Source organism: Phocoena phocoena, chromosome 4 (assembly GCF_963924675.1).
Source record: "Phocoena phocoena chromosome 4, mPhoPho1.1, whole genome shotgun sequence".
Taxonomy (NCBI): domain Eukaryota; kingdom Metazoa; phylum Chordata; class Mammalia; order Artiodactyla; family Phocoenidae; genus Phocoena; species Phocoena phocoena.
The window spans coordinates 33,989,082-34,012,576 of NC_089222.1; positions in this window are offsets into that span (position 1 = coordinate 33,989,082).

The following is a 23,495-nucleotide window of genomic DNA, read 5'->3' on the forward strand; positions in this document are numbered from 1 at the left end:
ATCCTGAAGAAACTCTTGGTCTCTTTTACTCCCTCCTTTCAGCTGCCCGAGCTCTGGAATTAACCCGTTTTGTGCAGCCACGCTGTGCAAATTGATGCGTAAATCATGAGATACAGCTTTATTAGAAGGAGTAAGGAATTCCCTCATATTTTAAAATGCTCGCAAACAAGGCCTTCAGAGCTGTTCCAGAACACCGGGAATTTGTTAAGATACACCGGGAATTTGTTGTTAAGATCTATGTACAAGTGAAAGGTGAGAGTGATTTTTAACAGGCAAATATAATTTTGCATGTCTCCATTTTATCATCATAGCTTCGATGTTTCAAAATCCTTTGCTCCCTTCCAAAAAAATTCCTGGTGTTTAGTAACATATTGATGCCAAGCTACTTTCTACATAAAAACATTGTAGAAGTAGAACTGAAAGACATTTTACAAGCCAAGACCCAGCCCAGGCCCTGGAGTTCTGTTACTCTTGTAACCATTGATAACATCGCTCAACCTGAAGCTGCTTGGAGCTGCAGTCAGCAGCGCTCTGCTCCGTTTTAAATGTTTGATGTTATCAGCTGTAACAGGGAAACCAAAAGCAACACAATGCTCAGGTCTTGGAGTAACGAAGTGGGAGGAACCATGCCTAGACTATTCTATGAAAATGCACATACCTCTAACTACTATAAATCCAGATTCATGTACCAGCAAACGTTTATTGCTAAAATTGTTTAAAATTCTTTTCCATCACCCTCTTCATGAAAGCAGAGACCTACTTGCCTATCACAGTTTCTGCTGCCTTTTGAACATTTCTGTGATGAAAGATGACAAAAAGCAGTGCAACAGCCCACTTCTCTGGGAGAAGCTAGTCCCAATGCCTAAGGGAAAACATTCAGGAACTCTTATGAAAATCAGTCTTTGTTCAGAGAAGGAGGTGAACAAGCAGGAGATTTTACTGGGATGAGTAAACCAAGCCTTCAGCAAACCAAGGAACAAAGTTACAAGAAAGGCTCAACAACTCACCAGGACCAAATTAGGGCAGGACTACAGAAAACAAATCATTTTTTCTGGTCATGGGGCTTAGAGGAAGTGAATTGGCAGTTCAGATAACAGCTTTGAGAGACACATCAGCCTGGGCTGTATAAGTAGGTTCTAATCAATAGAAATTTCTTGTAAATTGGACCAAAAAAACCCCACTTTTTTTTGTTGAGAATGATTAGGAGAAGTACCATTTCTATCTATTTTTATTTTGTTCTTTGAAATGATACCGGACTTTAGCTAATCCCTTAGTCCTAAAATATGGCTATCGGGAATGAAAGGCTATAATAGTCACCCCATATTATTTTAAATTTTGTATTAATGTCAAAGGAGATGAAAGGGGAAGAAAATTCGCACTCATGCTGAAATTGCAGGTGGAAATGTGTGAATGACCCCTTGGACACTTCTGTTTGGCGCTGAAAGCTGTGTTTTCTCTGCACTGACCCATATGCTGCTAGCCATAATTGGACTTAATTTAGTAAAGCATTTCGCTCTGAATAAAGTAGACATTTTCAACTTATAAGTGTGTTTAACAGAAAAGAAGAAAAGAATCTAAATTAAGAAATAATTCTAAATACAATTTCTTCTGCTACAACACATGTTCTATAATGTGAATAAGTTCAAATGGGATTGGTATAGAAAGAGATGACGTCAGTATAATCGGAAAGACCAGAAAGTTCTTATGTGATTTTCCCCCAGTATCCTAATGTTTTGTGCTCTAACATCAGCAGAATGCAAGGTATACTAAGGAAACTGAATCCAGCAAGCCATGGAAGAATGTGGTACTGTGTATGGTGTTCATTCACACCACCTTTTCTTGAGGTTGATCACATGCAGAAGAAACAGTGACAAGATAACGATCCAAACATCAGTCTAGATCTTTGCAAAGCCTGTATCTGCTTATCCACCTACAACTTCTGATGGCAGTTTGCTTGTCTCCATAATTCAGCAGACTTTCTTTGACTCCCTTCCGTTAGTCTACCTTCTTTTGTATTTTAGGATAAAGTCCTATAGTTACTATAGTATTTATTTATAATAATTTTAACATTAAAAAAAACTGTGGTCAGTTATTTTAAAGTAGGATTTGTGATTGTTGTTGTTGTTTGTGGCTGTTGTTAGTGCTCTGGCCATAAAGTGGCAAAGGGTTTTAGTTATCGGGATTAATTCTGTTTTTTTTCCCATAAGCTCTGTAACTCTAGATGTTCAATGTATCATATTGCAAGCTTTTTAGAAATGTACTGTGTGCTATAGCAGACGCTTATGCTTCTAAATACACATTTTCATCAAAATGTAAAACCTGAAAATAATGTTTTAATAATGTCATACATTTGTAAGGCATTTGCAATCTTCAGACTGATTCTGTGTGAGAATAGATTTATCTCCCTGATGTAAAATAACCAGTAAATCTTAATTTCTGATTTGGGTGATATATGTGTAAAAAGAAATGAAATTAATTGAGAAGTTGCATTCAGCTGAGAGGTAATACAATACAGCATAAGAATGCAGGTTCTGAATGGACGCTGCCTGGTTCAAATATCAGCTCTGCCATAGCTTGGGGAGGTCATTTAACCTCTCTGTGCCTCAGTTTTCTCATTTGTAAAGTGAAAGTATAATAGTGTTTACCTCATAGGATTGTTGTAAGGATTAAATAAAATATTTTAGTACTTAATAATATATACTAAGTATTATTTTGCTTTAAAATACAATTAACTGATCAAATTGTCATACAATGCTTATTTTTTTCTAGAGGATAAGAGTTTCTTGAAGGTAGGATCTATGTCTTATATAACTGTTGTATCTTCAGTGCATTAAGCATGAGAAAGTTCCAACTAATACTTGTTAAATTGGATTTAATTCTTTGATTACTTTTTGTTTTTCTTTGACTAGAAAATTTGTTTGAGAATTAGTTCTTCCAAAGATAATCATTTTTTTCCTGTGTAATCTAGACTGTTTTAAAAAAATATTTTAAAATTTTAATTCGTTTTAGAATTCTTTATCTTATCATCGAAACAAAGAGGAGCAACAAATAGGTATCAAATGGTGGAATAATAGAGGGAAAAAAGATGAAAAATCTGAAGACAAACAACAGTAAGATTTTTAGATATAGAAGTTTGGATATAGAAGTTCCAAAGAAACCACAGGCTTAACTTTTATAGGTAGCTAAAATGTGATAGTTAAAAAATGCTTTTTAGCCAAACACTGCTGGATGCTGAGGAATCAGGAAAAACAAGTCCCTGTCCTGAAAAGCTTATGATACCATAAAAGGGATGAGACACCTATATGATACCTGAAACCCCTTAATAATAAAGGGTCATTCAATTTCATATTCATACAGGTCAAGTTTGAATATGAAATTAGGTAATAGGTGGCTCACCAGAGCAGGTTCTGATCTTTAGTCTCTCCAAGCAGCCTCATCTGTAAAAAAAGAGGTTGTTAGCTTAAAGTTCCTTCAAACTGTGAAAATCTAGAACTTAATGTCTATAAATAGATCCTTTGATTTGTACGCTTTGAAATTCAACAGCCTTCTCAATTGACAGACATTTGTCTCACCATTTCTCATTGTTACCTTTTCTACTCATCAAATAATAAAAGACTATATGGATTTGGCAGCAAGAAGATTATGAGTAACATTCAAGGGAATGGTAGTAGCAAATAGATGTCATCACAAAGCTTTACAGAGGAAATTGATAATACACTCTAGATGAGACGTCTTAGTTTAATTCTCTGTAGATCAGTAAAACATATTTCTTCCTGTTAGTTATGGAATGCAAATATATTCCCACTCCACGTTAAGGAGAGAATTATGAATTAATACTTTAGTGTTCATAATGTTTAAGTAGATCACTTTCCTTTAACGCCAGTGTCTCCAAGTACCTTTCCAGATTGGTTTGTGGTTTCTGCTCTTATCCTTTTTTAGAGAATGGTGTCCCTTACAGGTTCAACATTGTACCCCTCCTGGTGATAGTTTATAACTCTGTAAATGTATTTGAAAAACCACTGAATTACACACTTGAAACAGGTGATTTATTTTATGGTATATGAATTAAATTGCAATAAGTCTGTTTAAAAAATAATAAGGATAAAGGATATCTAAGAACCCTAAAATTGATCTCTGTTTACATACCAGAGATGCTTACAGCTTTAACATAGGGCCCAAGTCCTATAATCAGCAATCTTGGAAATTTTTCTATGGATTATTTATGTCTATATTACAGAGATCATTTTTTAAAGTAATTTTTAAATAACAGTTAAAAACAAAACCAAACAGTTCTATTAAGAATGATACACTAGATTTTTTTGTCTTTCTCACTGCTGATAGAGAATCTGTTCTTTTGAAATTATAGACATTTTAGACACAAAAGTCTAAATCTTCATTTGCTTTCAATATTTTGAAAAAGAAGAATGTAGACCACAATTTTGGATATTACTTATTTTTTGTTCCGTGCCCCAACAAGTGCATGGAATTATATGTCTCTTAATCCCAGTTCTGCTAGCAACAAGCAAGGTGACCTCAAGCATGTTTCATAAATTGTAATTTTCCTACCCATAAAATGGCAATAATAAAGGTATGGATTCTTTACCAACTTGTTGTGAGCATTAAATGTATGAATACATTAAGTCACTTTGAAGAGTGCCGGGTAGATAGGAAGCACTCAATAAACATACATTAGTGTTAGTATATTTTACTTACTAAGATGAATTGTTTTCTGAGCTCTTTCACGTATAAGAACTCTATGAGAAGCCATTTAATCATGGTGTTCTGCTCATTTTAGAAACATATGAAGAAAAAGTAGATACATCTGTGTTGGGAGCCAAGAAGTTTTCGCCATTAGAAGATGGCCGACATCCTGCTTCTCTTCCTGCTTAATGAGATAAAAGCCCGCGCCTAAAACGAAAGCCCGCGCACGCAGCACCAATGATAATTTGCCAAGTACTTCCCTTATTCTGGATCCCGCCCCCCTTTCTCTGTACTGTATAAATACAGCTACTGCAGCAATAAAGGTTTGAGGCTTGATCAGGATTTTGTCTTGCCTCCATTCTTTCGCGTCTCCTGCCCCTTCTTCTCTTTTCAACCCCTACAGGTTCCTCCTCGGACTCACAAGGATTTGTCCTGCTGGTCGGGACTCCCGGGGACGCCCGGGGCCGAGCACAATTGGCGCCCAACGTGGGGCTCGAGGAACGGATCCTAACGGAGGTAGCACGCTTACGAAGGCCTGGCCAGGCACCCACTGAGCCGCCGCGAGAGTGAACTCGAAAGTGCAGCTCGATTAGGTCCCCGGAGGACTAGCCGCCCTTCGGCAGTTGTGACCGGTAGAGAGTAAGGTAAGTGGAGCTTAAAAATGGGACAGGAATTGAGTTCCCACGAACTCTTTCTTCAGGGGATCGAGGATTCCCTCAAGATGCGAAAGATTAAGGCTAGAAAAAAAGATTTGCGTGATTTTTTTGTATTTTTGTCTGATGTTTGTCCATGGTTCCCACAAGAAGGGACGATAGATAAAAAATGTTGGAATCGTGTAGGAGATTGTTTAAATGATTATTATAAGACTTTTGGGCCTTCTAAAGTACCTGTGACTGCATTTTTATATTGGAACTTAATTAGAGAGATTCTTATGGGTCATTCTTTTGACCCCGATGTCCAAAAGGTTGTTGAGACCGGAGAAACAATTCTTAAAGCAGCCCCTATGATTCCAATGAGGCTCAGGCTGCTTTTCCCCCTGGTCTGTTGGCTCAAATACAAAATGCTGGCCTTAAGGCCTGGCGCCGCCTTCCGCCTAAGGGTTCGGCCACAACTTCTTTGGCGAAAATTCGCCAGGGACCAGAAGAGCCTTATTGTGAGTTTATTAGCCGCCTCACGGACGCCACCGAACGTCTGGTGGGCGATAGTGAAACTGATAACGCCTTTGTTAAACATTTAGCTTATGAAAATGCTAATCCAGCCTGCCAGGCTGCCCTTCGGGCTCATCGTGGTGGTAGCCTTGCTGATTATATTAAATTGTGTTCCGGAATTGGTCCCTCCCATTCTGTTGGTCTTGCAATAGGAGCCGCCCTAAAAGATTTTATTAAAGACACATCCGCCCTAGACAAACAACAAAAAACTTGCTATAGGATACATTTGTCCGTTTCTCCTAACAAAGTGCTTAAGACCTACCCTTCCTTAGTAGCAAAGGTTCTTACTTTAGGCAGGGAAAAAAGCCGTCAATTTTTTGGCAGAGATCCTGATCATTTGATTCTCCCCTATACCAAAGAAGAACTTAATTGGTTACTGCAAACTGATGATAAATGGCTTGTTTCCTTATCCTCCTTTCAGGGTAATATTGATAATCATTATCCTCCTGATAAGCTCCTTCAGTTTGCTAGAAAACATCTCTTTATATTTCCCAAAATTACTTCTGCTGTTCCTTTGGTAGATGCTGCCTTAGTATTTACTGATGGATCATCATCCGGTGTTGCTGTATATGTTATAAACAATCAGTCCTATAGGGTACAATCTCCCTTTTTGTCAGCACAGCTTGTTGAGCTTTTTGCCATTCTTCAGGTTTTTGAAATGTTACAAGAAACCCCCTTTAATTTATATACGGATAGCTCATATATAGCCTTGTCCGTCCCCCTTTTAGAAACTGTTCCATATATTAAACCCTCTTCCAATGCTGTTCCCCTTTTTCAACAGCTTCAGAGTCTTATACTCCGGAGACAAGTGCCTTTTTTTATTGATCATCTTAGGGCTCATACAGATCTCCCTGGACCCCTTTCTCAGGGCAATGATTTAGCTGATAAAAATGCCGGCCTAATGTGCACCATAACCTCTGATCCTATTTCTCAGGCTACTCAATTTCATCAGCTACATCATGTTAATGCACATACTCTTCGCTTGTTGTTCAAGCTCACTCGAGAGCAGGCAAGACAAATTGTAAAAAATTGTCCAGGGTGCATTACACTTTTACCTCTTCCACATCTTGGAGTAAACCCAAGAGGTTTATTACCTAATGAAACTTGGCAAATGGATGTCACCCATCTTGCTGAATTTGGAAAATTAAAATTTATTCATGTGTCCATTGACACTTTTAGCGGCTTTATATATGCCTCCCTCCAGGGAGGAAAAGCCACAAGAAACATTATTTCACATGTGCTCCAATGTTTTACAGTTTTAGGCAAGCCTCAAATAATTAAAACAGATAATGGGCCTGGGTATACTTCCCAGGCTTTCCAAGATTTTTGCACCCGGTTTCAAATAAAACATCTTACGGGAATTCCCTATAACCCCCAGGGTCAAGGCATAGTAGAAAGAGCCCATCAAACTCTTAAAAATACCATTTCCAAACTTAAAAATAATGATTTAACTGCTACAAAAAATTCCCCAAAAAATATTCTTAGTCATGCCCTATTTGTTATTAATTTTTTACAATTAGATATTAATGGTAGATCTGCCGCCGATCGTCTTTGGCATCAAGAAACTAAAAATCAATATGCACAAGTTATGTGGAAAGACCCTTTGACCTTTAAGTGGCATGGGCCCGATCCACTCCTCATCTGGGGGAGGGGGTCTGCATGTGTATACAATACCAAGGAAGGTGGAGCACGTTGGCTGCCCGAGCGTCTTATTAAACCTATAAATTCTATGAAATAATGAAAATTATCCAGGGCCCTGTTCCCTGAGATTGTATTTCTTTTCCTTTTCAGAAAAAGATGGAGATCCTCTTGGCATTGAAAAGACGACAAAGACAACAAGGACTATCCGTTGTGACCCTGATCCTGTCATCTTTGCTGGTTGTCAGCCAGGCTGAACCCCCTCCACACTTGCCTCAGAATTTAACCTGAAGCAGAACCAAAAGATGATTCTGGCTGCCCCTCCACTGGAGCGGCATGAGACAGAGACATGCCTACCCCCCTCTTTGATGGGAGGGTATGGGTACCGAGTTGAGTGTGACAGCAAAGCATGCACAAGGGAAAACCTTTATACATAAGGTAATCTCTGTTATTCCCTGTGAGTATACCTGAATTATAAAAGAGGTTGGTATCTAAACATTGTTTTTGGCTTCAGTATCTAAGATTATTTTTGGCTCTGCCTCTCCTCCCCAAAAGATACCAAGAGCCAGCAATGGTGGACACACATACATTGTCCACGGGAGGATTCAGGTCACTACTCCCTCACTCGGTTAATGCCCACCTCCTTAAAAGAAATAAAAAGGGAGGAGATGTTGGGAGCCAAGAAGTTTTCGCCATTAGAAGATGGCCGACATCCTGCTTCTCTTCCTGCTTAATGAGATAAAAGCCCGCGCCTAAAACGAAAGCCCGCGCACGCAGCACCAATGATAATTTGCCAAGTACTTCCCTTATTCTGGATCCCGCCCCCCTTTCTCTGTACTGTATAAATACAGCTACTGCAGCAATAAAGGTTTGAGGCTTGATCAGGATTTTGTCTTGCCTCCATTCTTTCGCGTCTCCTGCCCCTTCTTCTCTTTTCAACCCCTACAGGTTCCTCCTCGGACTCACAAGGATTTGTCCTGCTGGTCGGGACTCCCGGGGACGCCCGGGGCCGAGCACACATCTGATTCTAACCAGACATGAAAAATGTAGGCTATGTTCTTTTAATGGTCCAAACTGTAGATTGAAACAGGAAAAAAAAATTTTTTTTTTGTGGTACGCGGGCCTCTCACTGTTGCGGCCTCTCCCCTTGCGGAGCACAGGCTCCGGACGCGCAGGCTCAGCGGCCATGGCTCACGGGCCCAGACGCTCCGCGGCATGTGGGATCTTCCCGGACCGGGGCACGAACCCGTGTCCCCTGCATCGGCAGGCGGACTCTCAACCACTGCGCCACCAGGGAAGCCCTGAAACAGGAATAATTTTGTCTAATAACTTTTATTATATGATGCGTGAAAGGATCTGCTACAATGAGAGCCTTGCGGGCATTACTTAGTGTGGTTTAGTTCCCTCCCTCTTCTCAGCAGCACTGTGAGGTTGGTAGTGTTGTCTACAACTTTACAACTAAAGACTATTGTGGCCAGAGTAGAGAAGGTTGTGGGAGGGGTGAACTGTGTCCTTAAGGAGGCCTATTATGTGTGGTGTAATGTGCTAGGCATATTATTTCTACGGATGAAGAAACTGTAGAAGAGAATATTTGCTCAGTCAGCAAGCTAGGAAGTAACAGATACAGAGCTCAGCCGCCAAGGCAACTCCTGGTATCCTCACAACGCTGTCTTTTCCAAATACCAGCCACACAGTCAGATACATTGAAACAGTCAATTCTTTACTGTTTAAGTTGCAAGCTACCAATCCTTATTTCCTCCCTGGAAGACTTACTCTGACATCTGGGTACAGCCTATGTCTCTTCTTTCTTAATTTTGAAAACTTCCCTTCACCCTAGATTTATAGTTCATTTTAATGGGGTTCTCTGCAACCCAAGTTTTCCTGTTTAAATTTTTTCTCTGACAAGTAATAGTGTATAAACGTAATAACAAGTATTAGTTGTGACAACTGCATTGAAATAATTTTTATGACAAAATTACTTCTAAATTATTTTTTGGTAGTTCATGGACTTGCAGCTTAATATTGTATAATTTATACAAGGAATTGGATTAGCCTGTGACTACAAAAACAGTTAAGGGAACGGGAGGCATAAGAAAATGATCAAGTTGTTTAATTTAAAGAGGACAAATTAATATGGCCAGAATAGGTTTTTTCCCCTCCGCAAAACACCACTTTAATCAAGTTCCTCTCTAATTCAAAAACTATCAATGACACCCAATCACATTAAAGTGCAAGCTATTTATATTGTCTTGAAGTTCATCATGTGCTTCTCTAGCTACATCTCCCATAGCTTCTCTCAGCAACGTTCTATACAACCCACTGTCTGTTAATACACCTGGTACATTTCTACCTCTTTCATTTCATGCACTGTTTTCTTTCATTGCAATATCCCACATTTGTCTCTGACTATATGCATCTGACTCCTCCTTCAAACCTCACAACCTTCATGAAGAGCATTCCTTGCCATTTTTCTCCTCTGAGTTCCTACATACTTACTGTAGCTACAATTTATATGATATTATAGATTAATAGTACATCCTCTCATTTATAGAAAGGAAAAATGAAAATCAGAGAAGTTAGGTGATATGACATGACAACTTTCTGAGTGAGGTCATCTAGAATGAGGCTCAGTTTAATTGAGCAAGCAGGTATTGGATGCCTGTGTTATGGAAAGCATGATGCTAAGAGCTTCTGGGATCTCGAGTGAATAAGATCTTCAGTACCCCTGGAAAGATGAGCTATATACTTTTAGAACAAGGCATGCTATACTTAAAATTAAAATAAGAAAATAAAAGGTATTGTCTGATATTTTCTAGCTCTAGATATGACTCTCAAGGACATTTTGCAGACTTCAGGAAAAGACTGATATCAACACTAAGGAGAGATTTCAATTTGGGTCTATTTGTCAACAAGCTTGGGAAGTTCACGTCTCTGAGAGTCCTTCCAAATGTGCCTATGGGCCAATATGAGGGACAATTTTATGTGTCAACGTGGCTAGGCAGAGAACCCAGATATCTGGTCAAATACATTGGGATGTTGCTTTGAGGGTATTTTTTTGATGAGATTATCATTTAAATCAGTAGACTTTGAGTAGATAACCCACCATGTAAGCGGGTCTCATCCAACCAGCTGAAAGCCTTAACAGAAAAAGACTGACCTCCCCTGAAGAAGGGAGAATTCTGCCTATAGTCTGCTTTTGGACTCAAGCTGAAGCATCCAAACTTCCCTGAGTCTCCAACCTTCCAGCCTACCCCGCAGATTTTGGACTTGCCAGCCTCCACAATTGCATGAGCCAGTTCCCTCAAATAAATCTCTCTCTCTCTCTCTCTCTCTCTCTCTCTCTCTCTCTCTCTCTCATACACACACACACACACACACACACACACACACACACACACACACCCTTTTGATTATGTTCCTCTAGAGAACTTCAATATAGCTAAGGTCCCTTTCAGCTCTATCTGCCTGTGATTCATGTATAAAATGGAATTTCTTCTTCATATCTGCGGTTCAGCCATGTTTGTTCAGAAATCTTTGTCTGAGTTTATTATTTGTCCTTAGTTTGTATCTTTGAAGTGGAATCACTGCATCAAGAGATGTGGCCATTTTCAAGATCCTTGATACTTATTTGGATTGTATAACATACCTTGGGGCTTTGTGGCCTGCTCCCTGCATTTATAATTTTTGAATTTGAATAGCATAGAAGAAATAATTATAGACTATTTGCAATTTGCATAATCTCATTTATTTTACTTTTCTTTCTCCTCTGTGAGATCTCCCCAACCTTTCATTCTATGCCTTCATGGATAAATTGGCAGCAATACTAGTCTGTGAATAGCAATTTTTTTTCCATAGGCCTTAATCTTCTTGCTTGTTGTGGAAAAGAAACCACTGTTGAAAGCCATTCATATGAGAAATTAGTAGCTCCTAAAATACTGCTGGAGCAAAAAGGAATTTTCCAGTCTGTAGGACAGTATACCCTTGCAAAAAGTTTAATTCAGTCCTCCTAAACACTGTATTTTCATTTTTACTGAACACTGACCAATGTGCCATGTTTGTCTCTGAGTTGCAATTATTAAGGCTTGGATTCATTTATTCTCCGTTAAAGTATTCAGCAAATACTTACCTACTTTATTTGCCAGGTACTGTGCAGGCACTGAGGATGAAACATGAACAAAATAGACTTTTGTTGTAGACTTCTGCTTTTGTGGCACATACATTCTAGTAGGAAGAGGAGAATGTCACTACCAAATGGACAAAACTTTTAAAACTTCAGTCCAAAAAATTAAAAAATAATATTAATGTATACAGAATATTTGGAATCACAAAATAGTGATGATTAACAGCTCATTTTTGTCCTCTTATTTTGCCTTAGTTACAGGGACCATGGAAACATTTGCATGTGTGATCCTTGTACATGTGATCCTAGGCTAGCCCTAAGGATGCCACAGGTAAGCATTTTGGACACAAAGCTTTCAAGGAAGGTTTTAGTACATTTTGATAGAGTTGTTTTAAATTACAAAACTAAACTATGTTTGTTATAAAAATTTCATAAAAGAGAGAATCAGTAAGAAACAAAAATTGGCAGTCTAGCTCACGGTTGAAAGAGAACTACTGCTAACACTTTAAAATGTTAAAATAGGCAATGTAAATAAAATGTGTACGTATAAATGTACTTACTTTAAAAATCAGGCTTGTGTCATACATAGTACTTTGTAGCCTCTGTTTTTCCTTAAAGTTATGTCACAGAGCTTTTTTCTATCTTGAAGTATTTTCCCAGAACATGATACTGAATGTCTGTAAAAGTGCTCTAACGGACATAACCCATGTGCTATTGTTGGACATTTATATTCTTTATCTCATCACAGCATCTCTGATCATTTCCTGAAGATAAATTCATAGAAGTAAAATTGTTGGGTCAAAATGAAGGCACATTTTTATCATTCTATTGCTTATGGCCAGACTATAACAATTTACGCTCCCGCTAGCAATGTATGCAAACACTAAGGAGGTTACATTTTTTTTTTTAAAAAGCCAACTAAAGGTGAACAGATAAGATGAACAGGCAAGTCAGGGCTGTGTGATCCCAAGGGTCTCCCACGGTGGGACTCGCTGTCTTTGCAGAAGGCTGTCTGTTCAGGTCAGAAGTGGCTGTATTAGTTGTCTTTAAGTCCAAGTTTTGATGAAGCAGATTGGCTTTTGAGAGTGGGCTGTGTGTGGTATTTTACAAGCAGGATTTGGGCCTTCTTCCAGCTCTGGCTGGCGCTGACTCAGTCAGCCAAATCTCCTTGGCACAAAGCTGCCAAAGTCAGAGAGACTCTTCCCTTGGCCTCCGTGTTACATATACGTAAAGCTTAGAAACCCCTCTTTCTTCTGGAGTTACTCTTTTGTTCCAGGCGGCAGAGAAGTGATGGTTTCCTATTCTATGGAGGCTCTGGAAGCCTTTCAGTCTTCCCAAAGGGACAGGTCATTTCCCTACTTCCAACACTCCAGTGACTTTCTGTGCTATTTTAAAACAAATAAAAGTCTCCGTGATGGAAAACGTTCCTCCCGTGACCTTTCTGACCCTTACTCAGTATCCTCCAGCCCCATAGAGCCCCTTTCTGTCCCTTGAACTTTGCAAGGACATTCTGACCTCACGGCCTTTGTACCTGCAATTCTTTCTCACTCTTTTCTCATATCTTTACCTTTGGGTTATACTCATTCTGATACAAATATCTAAAAATTGTTCCCCTCCATTATTACACTCCTCACTGTCTGTTATAGTACTCTGCTTTTCAAAATTCTTCTGAGTATTTAGCATTATTTGAAATTACATCATTAATTAATTTGGCTTTTTCCTTGTTTATTGTCTGTATCCTCTTGTTGGAATATAAACTCCATGAGGGCAGGGGTCTCCTGTGTCTTGTACATTGCCAAATCCCTCTATGCTTACAACTGAGCTAAATATAATAAATATGCATTGGATGAGTGAAGGAAAGAAGCAGTAAATTAGATGGGCTGGTTCTGGGTGGGCAAGATAATCCACTTTCCCCTCGTTGTGCTCACACTGACATAGCAAATTTAGGCTTTAGTAAAATGTATGCATTCAGTCTCTGGCCCTGCTCCTAGCAGAGTGCCATTCAAATGTGCATTAAAAGTATACCAATCCCATATGTCTCTTGCCTCCAGAGGTGGAAGGTCAGATATCAGGACTCTTGCCCTTACTTACAGAGGTAATTTTTAGATAATCTTGTGCAAATTTGGAGTAGTCCCAGATCCCAATACTTGCCTGACGGAATGCTTGAGGAGCTAAACTCACACACACTTTTCTTAGCTATTTAATTTTTTTATGTGAAGAAAGCTTTACATTAATTACACTTTTGGGGTCTCACTTCACTTACTATTTACCTAATTTACTCTCTAATTTTAAAAATACGATTAAAAAAATATAATACACCTAAAGTCCTAAGGAAGTTGTTTGGCATGTGATAAGGCTTCAAAACAGATTAATTCTCTCTCCAGGAATCTTTCTCTCTCTCTCTTAATATTTTTTTTTTCTAAAAAGATGCAGAATGAAAGAAACCTAAAAGCATGTCAAAATGGTCTATGGGGAGAGGATGTTAATACTCTTCTTTTTATTACCTCTTTCTTAAAGAACTTATTACCTTTGGTACCAGTATTTTCTCTTTCAAAATTTGATAAATTGGGAAACTCATCCCCATAACAGCTGGAGAATATTTAAGATGGGCATTTATATACTGTCTGGGTTCTGTCTACTAATCACCATGTGACTTAGGTGGACCATTGGAATAGTGATTCTTATTGTAAAACAAGAGGTTTCAACTTGGTGGTCCTTAAGTATAATGGTGTCAAGGAAAAATTAGTTGACTTATAAACTCAGGTTATTTTACATACATTAAAAAAAGATATATTTCTGATTCTCTCAAAAATAATACTAATAATCAGGAGCTCTGGCAATGCTGACCCCACAGTTCTGAACGGGAATATTTGGCTGGAGACGAGTGGTGTCAGCTTTGTCTACCTAAGGTATGTTATTGGCCATGGATCACACTCATTTTTGTTTGGCTTTGCTCAGTTATGCCACATTCTTGGCTCTGAAGATGTCAGAGTCTGCTCCTCCTGGATGACATGATCTCCCAAATGCCTTCATCCCCTGACACCACACCCCAGGACCTCACTGATCTGCCCCAGGCTTGGCTTCTTCCTTGCTCCATCTCACCCCGATGAGAGCCTGGGACTATCCCGTGCCTTGTGCACTAGGGTCTGCACCACGGGCGATGGCTGTGGTTTGTCTTTGCTCTGTGCCCAAGCTGAGGTGAGAAGCTTGAGAGAAAAAAGAGGGAGGAGATATACAAGGCCTTGAGAAAAAAATGATAGAGAAGAGAAATTAACCAGCTTTTTGGTTTTCTCCCTCATCTGTCTGATCAAGTTCATGTTGACTCTGTCTGTATTTAATTTATAATGTACCACTCATTTAGAATAGGGTTCAGCAGTCTGTAGTCCCCCTCCAATTTGGCTGCATTAGGAACTGGAGAATGAGTAATAGCCTTGTTATTAAAAAGAAGTAAAAAGGAAGGCAAAATTAGAGTGATGTATTTTTTAAGAAAATCAGTTTTTTGTGTGTAGAGAAAAGCAAAATTTCAGACAGATTTGAAAAAGATGATTACTTTTTTGATCCATCAAAAAGTGGATCATATTTAAAAAACCAAATGGGAATAATGACTTTGGGCATTGGAGAGACTGGGGAGAAAACTGACCAGGACATATTAAGCTGCTCTCCAGTAGCAGCATGCATGTGGTCATGGCAAAATGAGAACAATGTCTGAAAGAAAGGAAATGAAGGTCTTATCGTAGAAGCCAAAAAGATTTCATTTTTGTTTTCCCCAGAAATATTATTATCAGCTGTGACTGCTGACGAAAGACCACTTAACATTCTCTTCAAAGAATAATCACCAGCCTCTTCTTTGGCCCCATCTCCCATGGACTAACATGATGAAGACAGAATTTTGCCCTAATTCTTAAAAGAACAGGAAATCACTGATGTAATCCATTTGTTTAAATCTAGAAAACCTTTCCCAGAAGTGTTTGCACTGCCAAACTGGGAAGGGATGTCTGGGGGAGTAATTAAAGGCTTTAAACATAAAAGAAAGAGAAATTCTTACTGCAGGCTGGAGACCCAGGTTAATAACAATGGGAACCAAGGGACATTGAGATGGGCAAGCCAAAGTCGGTTGGAAAATATGTCAGCGTTGTGTGAGATGTTTGAAGTTGGTGCCGATGAGAATCAATGGCTCTGGTTTACCTTTGCATAGTTTATGCTAAGCAAATTAGTATTTTAAACAAGATGGCCAGAGGCAGAGTAATGTCTGCACAAGAGAACATACTCCTTGAGGGCTTGGGCTGCTTCTTGTTTGTTATAGGTTGGTGTAGATAATGCATTAAAGTCTTTTTCTTAGAACTACATTTAGGGGGCTTCCCTGGTGGCGCAGTGGTTGAGAGTCTGCCTGCCGATGCAGGGGACACGGGTTCGTGCCCCGGTCCGGGGTCCGGTTCGTGCCCCGGTCCCACATGCCGTGGAGTGGCTGGGCCCGTGAGCCATGGCCGCTGGGCCTGCACGTCCGGAGCCTGTGCTCCGCAACGGGAGAGGCCACAACAGTGAGAGGCCCGCGTACCGCAAAAAAAAAAAAAAAGAGAACTACATTTAGAGCAGCTAGAGTCACTGTTATGATCTGAATATATGAATGGTGTATGTTAAAACTGTTATTCTGTAATGCTAATTTGAAAGTGCATATATGAAAATTCTGCAAGCAATCTCGGCTGGACATAGTCAAAACTGAAGTTATTACTTGTTTTTCCCCCTACTTCACTGGTTGATTTCCCCCGCTCCCCATCTCCTTTACTGGTCCTTCCTCTTCTTTATAACCCATGCACGTTTGCCTGATTCAGAGATTGTTTCTCAGCCTTCTTACTTCTGAGGTGAAATCACTGAGGTTCATGATGTTAATAATATATATACTGTGACTTCCAAATTCATAGCTGCAGTTCCAACCCACCCCCTGAGTCCTGGAGTTACACATTCAACTGCTTACCCAACATCTCCACTTTCTTTTCAATATCTAGTAGATACCACAAAGGTTACATATTTAGAGCACTGTTGAATGTAAACTCAGTGAAGTTAGGGACTTTGTCTAAAAGTGCTAGGTATGTAGTAAAAGCATGCTAAATATTTGTTGAATGAATTCATAAGTGATTATCCTAATTTACCCCCAAATCTGCATTTCTTTCTATACAAGTCTATTGTTATATATCCAGCTGGTAAATGTAGAAAACTTGAACTCATTCTTCCTATATCTTGCCCTCCACATCAAATCAATCATTCAATCCTCTGAATTGTCCCTGAGAAAATTATCTGTAATCCATTTCTTTCTATTACTACTATCACTGAAAATTCTTGTCTTCTCTAACATAAGTATTATACGTTCTGTTATAGTCTGAATTGTGTCCCCCCAAATTCATACGTTGAAGCCCTAATCCCTAGTACTTCAGAATGTGTATGGAGACAGGGCTTTTAAAGAGGAAATGAAATTAAAATAAAGCTGTTAGGCTGAGCCCTAATCCAATCTGACTTTTGTCATTATACAAAGGGTATATTAGGACACACAAAGAGGCATCAGAGATGTTGGTGCACAGAGGAAAGGCTATGTGAGGACACAGTGAGAAGGCGATCATCTGTAAACCAAGGAGAGAGGCCTCAAGAGAAACCAAACCTGCCAACACCTCGATATTGGACTAGCCCCTAGAACTATGAAAAAATAAATTTCTGTTGTTTAAGCCACCCAGTCTGTGGTAGTTCATTGTGGCCCCCATAGCAAACTAATACATCTTCCCTAAAAAATCCTCTAGTCATCTCTAACAAGATGACTTATATTCTATCTATCTATCTATCTTTCATATTCTATCTATCCCTCATATTCTATCTTTCATATTCTATCTATCCCTCATATTCTATCTATCTATCTATCTTTCATAGGTTGGAAAAAAAGAAAAGAAAGAAAAAGAAATATAAGAAATATAAATAATTACAGCTTTATAGATTAATAGAAAGGAACTACTCCTATTTTTGTAGATAGAAAAATGATATGAGGAAGAACTACTTCCTGGAGCTGGTAACATTTTATGTTATCAGCATTTATAATAGAATAAGCAAAGAAAAAAACTACAAGTTTTTACTTTTAACTTTGTGTTTCTATTCCATACTAGGAGTAGTAAGTTTGGATGCTGAATAGAAGGAATACAATCTGGTGAATTCTGAACAATTTTCCCCTTTTTTGTCTCAATATATGTGGAGATGTATACTTCTTATAAGGAAAATATTAGAGAAGATAGGTATATGAATCATAAGTATTTTAAAATAGAAGGCCTTATGGGAAGAATACCTGATATCTCTATTATTATGGCTCAGTGGGTAAAGGCCCACATCTGCCTATTAATTATCTCACAAAAGCACACATGGCTTTTATTTTTAATAGATGTTTCTTCTATAATAATTACAAATATAGTAAAGCCTCTAGTGCTGTGAATAATACTCCAAAACAGTGAATCATTGAATAGAACAATTTTCTGAAGGCTAAAATAGCACGAGAACAAAAACTTGCAAATATCCTCACTAAAGTTCTTGCAAGACAGGTAAACAACCTCAGCACTCAGCACCCAACAAAATTTCAAACACATGAGAGTTTTTATCTGGGCAACTGTGACGATCATTCCTAGAAACCAAGGGGAGCCCTCTTTAACCAGCTCAGCCACGTTCCCAGAAGCTAGGGCTCCAGAGCCAGGGTCAGCCTCCAAGAAATCGTCACCTGTGATAACAGGGATAACAGGTTCTGTGGCTGCTTGTAAAAAGTGTCTGGCATCAATTCCAGAAAAGGTGCCATTGATTTTGATGACTGTGCCTTTTCTGAGAAAAAAAGAGAGCAGCTAGGAAGCTTGGTAAAGTTATGGCAGTGAGATGTTGCAGTCACCATGGACGGGCATCCACCCAGGTGCTGGTTAAAAGTAGGCCTGACAAAATTAATCTGGAGTGATAGAAATTAGATCAGTGAGTATCCAGGGGGTTGAAAATGGACTGCCAATGACATGAGTGAAATTTTGGGCTGATGGAAATGCTTTCACTGGGGAGTTGTTTACATAGGTATATATACTGTCAAAACTCATCCAACTGTCCATGAATATGGATGAATATTACTGTATCTAAATCAAATTATACCTCAATAAAAATTGATTAGAGATGAAAATCGGAGTTGAGAGAGTGACTGGCTTTGGAGGCAGGATCCTAAGGTGAAATGGGAGGCAAAGAGTGTCCTGGAGATGGCCCCTTTCTGAACACTATGAGACCCTTGTTCCTCTTCCTCCTGACCTAGATGCAGGGTTCCCTGGAGGCCCCCTCAGGCTCTTCAGGCAGAACTTCTTGCCTAAAATTTGTCCTCTTTCTTCTCACAAAATTCTATCCCTGTTTTCCCATTTCTCTCTCCCCCACCCCATTCCCTCCTCCCTTCCTTCCTTCTTTCTTTCCTTCCTTCCTTCCTTCCCTTCTTATTCTTTTTTTTTCATTAAAATCAATTTCCACAAGGACGATTATCTCCAAGGAAGGTATTTATTCTTCTAGACAATGAGAAGAAACTTTAAAAATGAAAATTGATGGACTACCTAATTGCTTGAAATTTAGTAACTGAGTAGGTGACTGAAAGAGAGATTGTAGATGGGAGAGTTTGCCTGAGCTCTCATTCTGTGCCCTACTTCACTCTGTGTATGACCAGAATGCAGCATCACAACCCACTGAGAAACACAGGCTTAAAAGTCAATTAGACATGGGTTAGAATCCCACCTCTGCCACTTACAAGTCACATGACATTTGAAATGATGCTTAGTTTCACTAAACCTGTGTATCCTCATCTACCGTAGGCAGTTAAAATTACCTAGCCTATTAGATTATAAGGATTACGTGAGACAAATTATTTGAAATTTGTTAGTTCCTTCTTCTTTCCCTTTCCTGATACCCAGACAGTCCCCACCATAACCCAACCAGGCCTGCCAGCACGAATGCTGAGAAAGAACCACGGCAACTCCAGGGAAGTATGTGAAAGAACAAGTACAAGGTGAAAAACTAATGACATAGTCATGGCTATGATGAGTAAATGAGAAATATTCTATTCTGGGATGATAATTAAGAGATCAATGTAGATGTTCTCCATGGGGATAGGGATTTGTTTTGTTCCCTGCTCTACTGCCAGGGTACAAAACCTGACACAGAGTAGGCACACACATCTTTGTTGTATGAAAGAATATTAAAATCAAAATATGTTGCCACTTTAAGCAAGACCGGAAAGAATAAGTAAAACTCTTATCTTTAAATGACCTGGGGGCTTCCCTGGTGGCGCGGTGGTCCACCTGCCGATGCAGGGGACACGGTGCCTCAGTCCGGGAAGATCCCACATGACGCGGAGCGGCTGGGCCCGTGAGCCATGGCCGCTGAGCCTGAGCGTCCGGAGCCTGTGCTCCGCAATGGGAGAGGCCGCAACAGTGAGAGGCCCGCGTACCGCAAAAAAAAAAAAAAAAGACTTGGGATCTGGATCACCACTGACACTTTCCAAAATGAGTTTTACCAAAAGCTTTAATCCGAGAGCATTACACTTGTCTGCAAATTTGCTTGGGAACAATATAAAGAAGGAAAGTTTTTGAGTGTCAGAAAACTCTACATAATATAATTATATAAATTATATTATAACAAATATAATTTTTATCATAAAAAATGAAGGTCTCTGTAAATAAAAGCAAAAGTATAAAGAAAATAAAATCATACCACCCAGGTAGACAATTTTAGGATGTTTGTGTGTTTTCCTTTCAGTTTTTCTGTATGTTTCCAAGCACCACGTAAATACTCACAAACATGCATACATTTTCAGAATTGCAATTATATTGTGGATGGATTTTTAAATTCTGATTTTTATTACATCATATTATAAGCATTTCATCTTACTCGTTCTCTATAATTTTTAAAAATTGCTGTATATTCTATTGAAGATGTACCCAAGCAATGAGCTTTTATAAGCAATGAGCCTAGATGTGTTGCAGAGATAAAGAGTCCCAGGCAGGTGCCATTAATAACATTTGGCTCAAGTTTGAAGTATGTGCCCCACCCCCACCTATGACAATGATATCATGCTATTTGCGGCCCTGAAAAGTAGCACTTCTGGGAGTAAGACTAAGTAGATAAAAAGGAGACCTGAGGGCCTGGAGCTGAGAGGAAAAGGAATAACTTAGGAGGAAGAAGACTGACAGAGAAAGGCAGAAAATCAATGCTTAACGCCCTGTCAGCCAGTCCAAAGTGTTTTCGGCATTGAGAGCTCTCTCCATTAGTAAGGAGTTGAGGTAATGATGTATCTGTGTGAGAGCCGGCATCCCTCTCTCCCTACACACTTGAGCAGCCTGGAAGTAAGAGATTTCCAAGTGCATATAATCACTCTCTAAGATGGATTGTCTTTGCGGTGATGATAGATAACATTTACTGGGTGCTTACTGTGTCCCAGTATCTCTTCAGTGTCCCTTCCATGCATTAACTCATTTAATCCTCACAACAATTCCAGTAAACAATTTCCATTATTTTCCCATTATCCTCATATTACAGAAACAATGAAGGAAGCACAGAAAAATTATACAAATTGTTCTCAGACAATAAGATTTAAGCCCAGGAGCTCGGCTCCCAGAATATGTATGTATACGTAGTTATTATATATGTGAGTGTGTATGTGTAATTCGTATACCACATATCTATGTAGTTTATATATTACACACAGGTAATATATAAACTATATTTAGTTTATATGTGGGTATAAACTAAATGTGTGTGTATGTGTGTGTGTGTATGTGTTTGTGTGTGTGTGTGTAGTTTCCCTACTGGTGTTTTTCCTAACCTACTACTAAAACCTTGTCTGTATTCCCATCTAACTATGGTCCAACTCTTGTGTCCTCTGTTTATGAAAACTTGAGAACTACATTAGTTGTAGCTAACCTCTTCACCTCCCGTGTTTATCCCATCCCACTGAAAATGTGTTCTTCTTCTCTCTCTTCTATTAACATAGCTCTTATAAGACCATCATCAGCCCTTCTAGCTGCCAAGGAGACCTTTCAGACCTTGGACCTTTGTAACTTTTAAAAGAGTTAGCAACTTCTTCCAAGATTTTCTCCATCATTTAGTTTCTATAACCCTGAATACCCTTGTTTTGTTTTGTGTTTTTATGGCATCTCTTTTTCTATCTGCTTAATGTGCTATTCTGCTTTGGACTCTTAACAGTTGACATTCTCCAGATTTTCATTCTCATCCTACTGTTTTTCTCACTCTGCACAGTTTCCCTGTCTAATGCCGTCATTTTTGAACTTTTCATCTCTCATATTTATGTAATAATTCTACAGGCTGTAAATTTCCAGAACTGGATACAAGTCTATCCAGATTTATTTAAATCTAATTATCAGCTGAAGGTCCCCTGCATGGCAGATAGGCACCCTAAATTTAACATGTGTAAAGTTCAACTCATCGTCTTTTTCCCCAAACCTGTTCATCCTTCTTTATACTCTATCTCAGTTAATGGTACCAGGCTCCACCCATCGCTAACCAGAACATTAGTAATGTTCTTGTTCTCTTGCTTTACTCATCCCCACGTAGTGTCACTTTTTAAGGCCTTCTTCATTTATTTCCTAAATATTACCTGAATCTTATACTAATGATGACACTGGGAGTTGAAAGTGTCACTTCGAGTGCAAGAAACCCAACTTAAATTTCCCTGAGGCAAAAGGGAAACGATATAGTCTTGTGTTGCCTTGACTAGTGGAAATAAATACAGCTGGGGAACAAGGGAATTCATGCTACCAGGTGTCTCTAAATCTCTCAATCTCTTTCTTGTACCATCCCACTATGATCTCTCCTCTCCGTGTGTTGGCTGCCTCCACTCTGGTAAGTCCAGGCTCACAGCAGCATATAGAAAGGGAAAGGTTCTTCCTCTCCTAACTTCAGTACTAGGAATGATTCTTATTGGCCCAGTTTGTGTTATAGCTCCACTTCTTGATCCGATTACTGTGATAGGGGTATGGGGTGACAGGGTAGGAGAACAGATTTGATTCATCCATGTAGTAGCCACAATTAGCATACTGGGAGTCATTTTTCTCTCTTCTCTGTCTCTCACCATTCTGTCAATCACCAAATCACACTGATCTTGTCTACTTGATATCTCTGCAATCCATCCACTTATTTCTTTCTCCACTGCCACTGTCACAGTCTAAGTCACCATCATTTTCTTTTCTGCATTACTCTAATTCACTTATAAATAGTCCCTGGCATCTACTTTTGCTCCTATCCAATCTAGGAGTTGACCTAGATCAGATTCTTTAAAACTCATTGATCTGATCATGTTTCTCCCAGGCTTAAAACTCTAAATGATTTCCCATTGCTTTTAGGACAGGTTCCAAAATATATTTCAAATGGCCTACAAAACTTGCTTTCCTCTTCGAGCTCATCATTATCTCTCTTCTCCCAGATTTATCTGTGCATCAATCATGAAAATTTCCTTTTGTTTCTCAAAAAATACTTTTTTTTCTACTTCAGGGCCTTTGCATACACTTTTTCTCATGTTTCTGTTTATATTAAAGTAGAAATAAGACATCCACATGGTTAAAAAAATCAAGCAGTACAAAAATCTATAAAATAAAAGTGGAAATCTTTCCTCTCACTCCTATTCTGTCACTCTTACCAAAAGTATCCAATGTGCCTCTTGTATATTTTCCTAAAATATGTGTGTGTGTGTGTGTGTGTGTGCATACATTTTTTTGGAACAAGGGGGAAGAAATGGGCTTACTCTATATTCAGCAATATAGTCCAGAGATTAAAGTACAAAT